The sequence below is a fragment of the Mycetomoellerius zeteki genome, unplaced genomic scaffold (assembly GCF_001594055.1).
Source record: "Mycetomoellerius zeteki isolate Tzet28-1 unplaced genomic scaffold, Tzet1.0 scaffold188, whole genome shotgun sequence".
NCBI classification, from domain to species: domain Eukaryota; kingdom Metazoa; phylum Arthropoda; class Insecta; order Hymenoptera; family Formicidae; genus Mycetomoellerius; species Mycetomoellerius zeteki.
The window spans coordinates 609,843-616,146 of NW_017256836.1; the positions used below are offsets into that span (position 1 = coordinate 609,843).

General features: G+C 39.3%; 1 protein-coding gene across 1 annotated transcript in view; it reads left to right on the forward strand.

Moving 5' to 3' along the window:
- Positions 1-2,670: 2,670 nt before the first annotated feature.
- The window catches only part of LOC108721942 (uncharacterized), a 29,419-nt gene continuing 25,785 nt past the window's right edge, over positions 2,671-6,304 (forward strand). The window contains exon 1 of the mRNA XM_018446772.1: positions 2,671-3,461. The gene's annotated coding sequence lies outside the window, so the exon portion shown is untranslated. The remainder of the gene's footprint in view (positions 3,462-6,304) is intronic.

The window sequence follows — 6,304 nt, forward strand, 5'->3', positions numbered from 1 at the left end:
GGTCTCAGGATGATTGTCAAAATGTTGTAAAATACGATTCCCTGCCTGCAAATCTCTTCGTAACGCTGCTTGAAATCGGTTGTTTTCTTGTCGAATTGAAAATGTTCCAGTCTCTCGCAATCTATTAAATGTCAACATAAACACTCTTCGGTTTGGCACTCTTCTGTTTGGAAATCGTCGTGCATATTCTCGCACCGCCTTTAAAGCATTACCGTTGCAGAAACCGTATACAAAAACCATATCAGCATATTCACTATTAGAATACGTACGCGGCATATTGCAAAAGACAAAATTCATCTACTGTTAAAGGCTTTCAAAGAGCGACTGACAAATTCATAACAGAAAGTGGAAAATGTAATCAAATATGTCGGTGCTAGATATGGCAAGAAATGTAAACATTTTTTTTCGATTTCTCTGAAACGGAGCAAAAACGAGCATATGTCTATAGGACTTTTTTTCTTAGTTTTTTACTCCTCTACACGCTCCCGAAGTTTTGCCATTTAATTTGGAAACACCCTGTATACTCCTACAGCACAAAAGTTGCAGCAACAATGTTGCAACATTGCAGCAAAATTGCATGTTGCAGCAATATTGCAGCGTTATTGCAACGATATTGCTGCACGTTCTGTGCTGTATGGGTAATTAATTGTATGTGGATAAATCGATCGATTAATTTAAAATTGTTTTATCAGCTGAAAGAAGTCTGAGAGAATGGATATGTTTGCGTTTCAGACGATCCCTGTCTTTTATAGCGCGGCCTCTATGTATATACATAAAAAATGTAAACATAAACTATGTAGCTATTGTTCGTGAATATTTCTGATCGGAAAGAGGCTGCAGCGCACAATCAAAGGAATAAGAAATAAAGAACAGAGAATAAGAATTTCAACTTATCAAAAACTGTTGCTGTGGAATACACAGTTTTTATATTTATCGATAAAGTCACGCTCCGAATACAAGCCTTAGAGAATTAAAAAATATAGAAATTAACACATTTTTTCATTTCTGGTTTTTTTATATAAAAATGCAAAAATTTTTTATTTTTTTAATGCAGAATTATAGAACTGAATGAAAAATGGTACTAAAATTGTAATTATTTTTTTATATTAATGAAATGTGCTATAATATATTTTACAGATTTTTTTATACCTCAGGATTTGCTTTATATTTTTGTATTCAAATATTGCAAACACGACTCAGATGCTAATTCTTCTCTATTTTCATTGATACTAACACATTCGCTTAATGCCACAACAAGAATGGTTTCATGTAGAAAAGTCATTTTATATAACTTATGGAAGATAAATAAAATTTTTGAACAAGTTTTGTGGCGATCGTAGAGTAAAGTGGAGTAAAGACTTGAGTGGCTGTGCTCTTTGTGACAAAGATTAAGGTTCAAATCCACAGGACACACATATCAGACTTGATCGCCATCTTTCAGAAGACAATAGCAAACCACTGAGAATCTTATGATATCTTTGCTATGAAAATCTCTTCTCTATCTATAGAGGGTACGTGCAAGAAATGTAAGGCATGAAAACGTTCTTATAAAAAAGCACTAATTAAGTAGGCGACTACGTCGCAACATTATAACGAATCCTTATTGACATACAGCAGAACGTTTATTTTATAACTTTTAAATTTAAAAATATAAGAATATAATTCAATCAGCACGAAAAAAATTTCCAACAGTCGCAAAATAAACATTCTGCTGAACGCAGCTATTATAATTGAAAGAAAAATTTTCGAAGGAAATGATCTGTGAAGTTAGCACATCATTTTATTGATATAACGAAAACAATCATAGTTTTAATACCACTTTTCATAGTTCTATAGTTAAAAATGAAAAAGAAATTTCCGCATTTTTTATACACAAAAAACTGAAATAATATAATTAATGTGTTAACTTTGTATTGTCGACTCTTTTTTATGGAAAAAATACGAAACACTAAAAAACCATGAACATATCAAAGAAAAGTAGAAACAAATCAGGCATTTGTGAAGTCGAATCGAATCGAATCGAATCGAATCTTTGACAATTCAATGATTCGAGAACGAATCGAATCGAATGCATTGTGAGGGTGATATTTACGAATTAAATTTAAGTTCCTTCATTGTATAGTAAATAAAATTTAGTTGTTTTAATTACTACTATTACTTTAGTTGCTATGTTACCCTAAAACCTTATTTTTTATTCGCGAAAGAAGGGCTTTAAAGGACTTGAAATAATTCTCTCAGTTTCAAAGAGTAGAATTTGAAACTACTAAATTCAGAAAAAAATATACCCCTAACAACACGTTTAACAATATTTTTTTCAGACTTTTAATTCTACACCACGATATCTCTTCGTATACTCATATATCACTTCGAGAAAGAGAAAGAGAAGAGGATAAGTTTTAGAATTGCATTGCACTGACGCAGACAGCCACCCCTAGTGTGTTCGCGCAACCCCAGATGACGCCAAGGGTGTTCAAGACTCGTGAAGCTTTCACGGCGCGTGTTCGAGCTAGGGCGCATGCCGAGGTTCACGCGTGCTACGATCACGCGTACACTCTCCCTAGGACAGTCAGCAACGACAGCAACTAATCGGCGTGGGGCAGGGAGAGGTGAAGAGAAAAGGGCAGGATGGTAGGGGACAGTGGAGGGAGGCTGGCTCCGTTGGCGAAGTAGCAAGGGTATCGCGCTGATCGCGCAGCCACACCGGCCACTGCGACGGCCGCGACGGAACGAGCGTGTCGCTCCTCCGTTATTCCTTCTGCAACGTTCGTCGTACAGCTCCGTTTTTGCGCGCGACGGCACGCAAACGACGTCGCGATGTGAGGACGCGCGAGAGCAAGATGATCCTGTCCGACGATCGTGACATGATGCGAGACCCGGCGCGACGAGCTGCGATTAATTACCAACGGGGGTGAGTCGATAGCTCGCACCCGACGAAAGGGAGAGGGGGATACTAGGGCGGAAGCGGGATTGAGGGAAAGAAAGAGAGAGAGAGAAAGAGAAATTACGGAAAGCTCACGTGACACCCAAGGGGTGCGAAACTGTCTGACAGTACATCTCAGGCGTCCACTACTACTGCCGTCAGTTGCTTGTTGTGGCTGTGACAGCTACCACGACGGCGACAGCGGTGGCGGCGGTGGTTCATGGTGGAAGTGGTTGTGGTGGTGGTCGACGACGACGACGAGGACGACGAAGGATATCGCTGCGCCCCTGCGAGCGGCGGCGAGACGGAAGGAAAGTGGTAACATCCGAGGTTACGAGGCCAGAGGAGAAAGTGGGTGTTGCCTGAGCGACGACGACAACGAAAAGATCTCCCGGATCCTGCGGGACATCACCAGAAGTCCTAGGTGTTTTACATAGGAAGAGGGGAAGGAAGAGACGAATAAAAGGATGCTCGTTGGTCGTCACTCGTCATCCTGGAGTCGATGTCAGCCCGTCGTTGGCCTCCTTTTCGTGTTTCGTGAGTAAGCCACGTCGAGTATCTTCTTCCGTTTTTTTCCACCCTGTATATACATCAATATTATACGCAAAGTTTATTACGTGGCTGAATCATGTCAAGTACTTAATATACACGAGGCAGAAACTGCGGTTCACGCTGCTTATTGCCTATAATGTGGTTCGTTCTTGTCTTTATCTTGGAGAGTATATCCTATAAGCGCGCAATATTCGTAGAATGTTACATGAATATTTGCCCTTTTTAATATAACATTCTAAGTTTTTATTGTGTCTTATAGGATAATAGCTCAATCGTTCGCACCTCTCAAACGAGAGAGATTATTTCAAGCTTGTCGAACCGCTCGACGCTTCCCGAACGTCGTCGTTCAAGGATGATTAAGAGATGCAGCATCGCGCTTTGCCGCGAGGAAATAGAGGTCGGATGCAAATTATGAGCGTGGATGGTAGGCGTTGCGCGCCGGGCACGGTAATTGGGGCGAGGGAACTCCGCTTCGTGCTAGGTGCGGGCGACGGGGGAGAAGTTGCCACGGAGGGATACCGCTGTCTCTCGTTTCCCTCGCGATTTCTCTCCCTTGCGGCCTCACCCCGCGCCGCCCTCGATTCTCTATCATCCGCAAACCCAGTCTCTGCATCTCCCTCTTTGCATCTCCCTCGTATCTTTTTTTTCTCTTCTTGCTTTCGGTAAACCAGAATCATTAGTGCGTGAAGCGTCCCTCTCGCGAATTCTATACAAAACAATGAGGAAAGGGGGTTATTGTGCACAATGTGTGCACGCGCCCTTTGCTCTCTCTATGCCCTTCTTCGTGCAACCCTTTCGTCGTCATACGTCACGAGTACCGTACTTAAATACCAGGAATAATACTCGAGGCTTATCGACTGCCCAAGAGGGGATATCTCTCTCTCTCCTCCCCCCTCTTTCCTACCATTTTCCTCTTCCTTTTATCACCGCATATTCATTGCTCCCGAGCGTCGCTAAAGAGAGATATCATCGGATTACTCCCTTTCTCTGTCACCTTCTTTTTATCATTTTTAGAGAGACGACAGAGAGGCGGAGAGGCCGCACGCTAACTACATCATCGTGTCCCAGTGAGTCACGGCTTTTAAATTGATTCTCTCCCCTCTTTCTCTTTCACGTTCAGCCTCTGCTGCTATTATACGGAAGTAGGGTACTATCTTGTCTCGTCTATGCACACGTGAATCGGAAAATGTCAATTTATTTAAATGCAGACTCCTCGATCAACCGCCGAGCAATTCAATGAATTTCTCTCTGACGCGCCTTAATTCTCAACGATTTTATATTTGATCGTTTGTGTCGTTATCTTTAGAAGTGGGAAGAATTTCGCTCCGATGTTTCTATCTTTAATTTTTGAACAGACAAAAATAACTAATACATCTAACTTATTAATATCTGACAAAAATGTAGGCACGTTTCTCGCTGTATTCAATCTATTCTGAAAGAACAGGAATTTTTTGGAGGAAATGAAAGAGAATGAGAACATCGCTGTTCTTTTTTTCTCTTATTCTGTGCTTTTCTTCCACATTTCCTTTTACTATACGCGTGTACCTATGCTTCAAATCTACCATCGACGTCTCGCCATCCGTCGATACGATTTCTAGCATGTCGATTTTATGCGAGCCGGAAATGTATATCCCGCGGAATTGCCCATGACTGCGGCATGGACGGCGTCTAGCATGGTCGTTCAATAATTTAGCAAGGTTACGGCTGCTGCCGACATCATCGTCTCGGTAACCACCGTCGCGGTAAAGCTCGTAAGAAGTGATCGATCAATGTTCCCTCTCGATACTTTGTGACCGTCGCTCATCAATCCCTTTTTCGCGTGCGTGCCGCTATCACACTTGAGGGGATTATAGTCGCGCTATTCTGAGTATCTGCGAAGTAAATAGCATATTTGTGTCCTATGAGTGGAAATTTCTCTAAACATTGGTAGAATCATGATTGCGCATATAAACTCCTGTTATAGTTCTAATATAAACTTTCTATTTCAATCGTTTCGCATATAGTTTTAAAGGATCGGAAAAAAACCCAATTTTTCCAATTTTTCCGCGAATTTTTTCGGTTTTTTTCTCAAGGGTAGAAAAATTCATTTTAGAAAAATTCATGCATGCTCGTAAAACCTACCACGTTTGCTTCTTGGTTCTTTCCGTAAAGAAAATAATTGCGTATAGGGTATATACACAGCGGGACAGGTTAACAGAAATTTTGAAATTGTATAAAAGATTGAGGTCGCATAATGTATTCAATAAAACATACAAAACATACACTATTGCACTATTAATGTAAGAATTAAAAATATAGAGTCCAAACATGTTTATATGATAATAGTAGGTCTAGAAAATAATTTGAATTTAAACTGAATTCGTAACAAAATATTTGAAAAAAAATAAACTACAAAAAGATACTTCAGGAGTTCATTAGACCGGAGTGTGGCAAACTAGAGTTAAAAATCTGTCTACTTAAGCTTTGCCACGTAATATACTAAAGGAAGATTAGAATAGGTTTTACTATAAAAATAGAAGGATAGCTAAAAAATTTTAATAAATATAATGCTACATAATTTCGTACATCATATTTTATAAAGGAATTTTATAAAGGAATTTAGAAGTTACTTATTATGTCTTTTACATAGCAAAAACAGTAATTTTTCCAAAAAACCAATTTTTCGGAAAAAAACTAAAATTTTTCCAGCAATTTGAAAAAAGCGGCTTTTTTAAAACTATAGTTTCGCAATTGGATCGTTCTTTTATCTTTTTGCATAATTTGAACAAGTTATTAAAATTTAAGTTAAATTATATATTTCAAATTTTTAAATAGTTATTTTTATATGAGAAA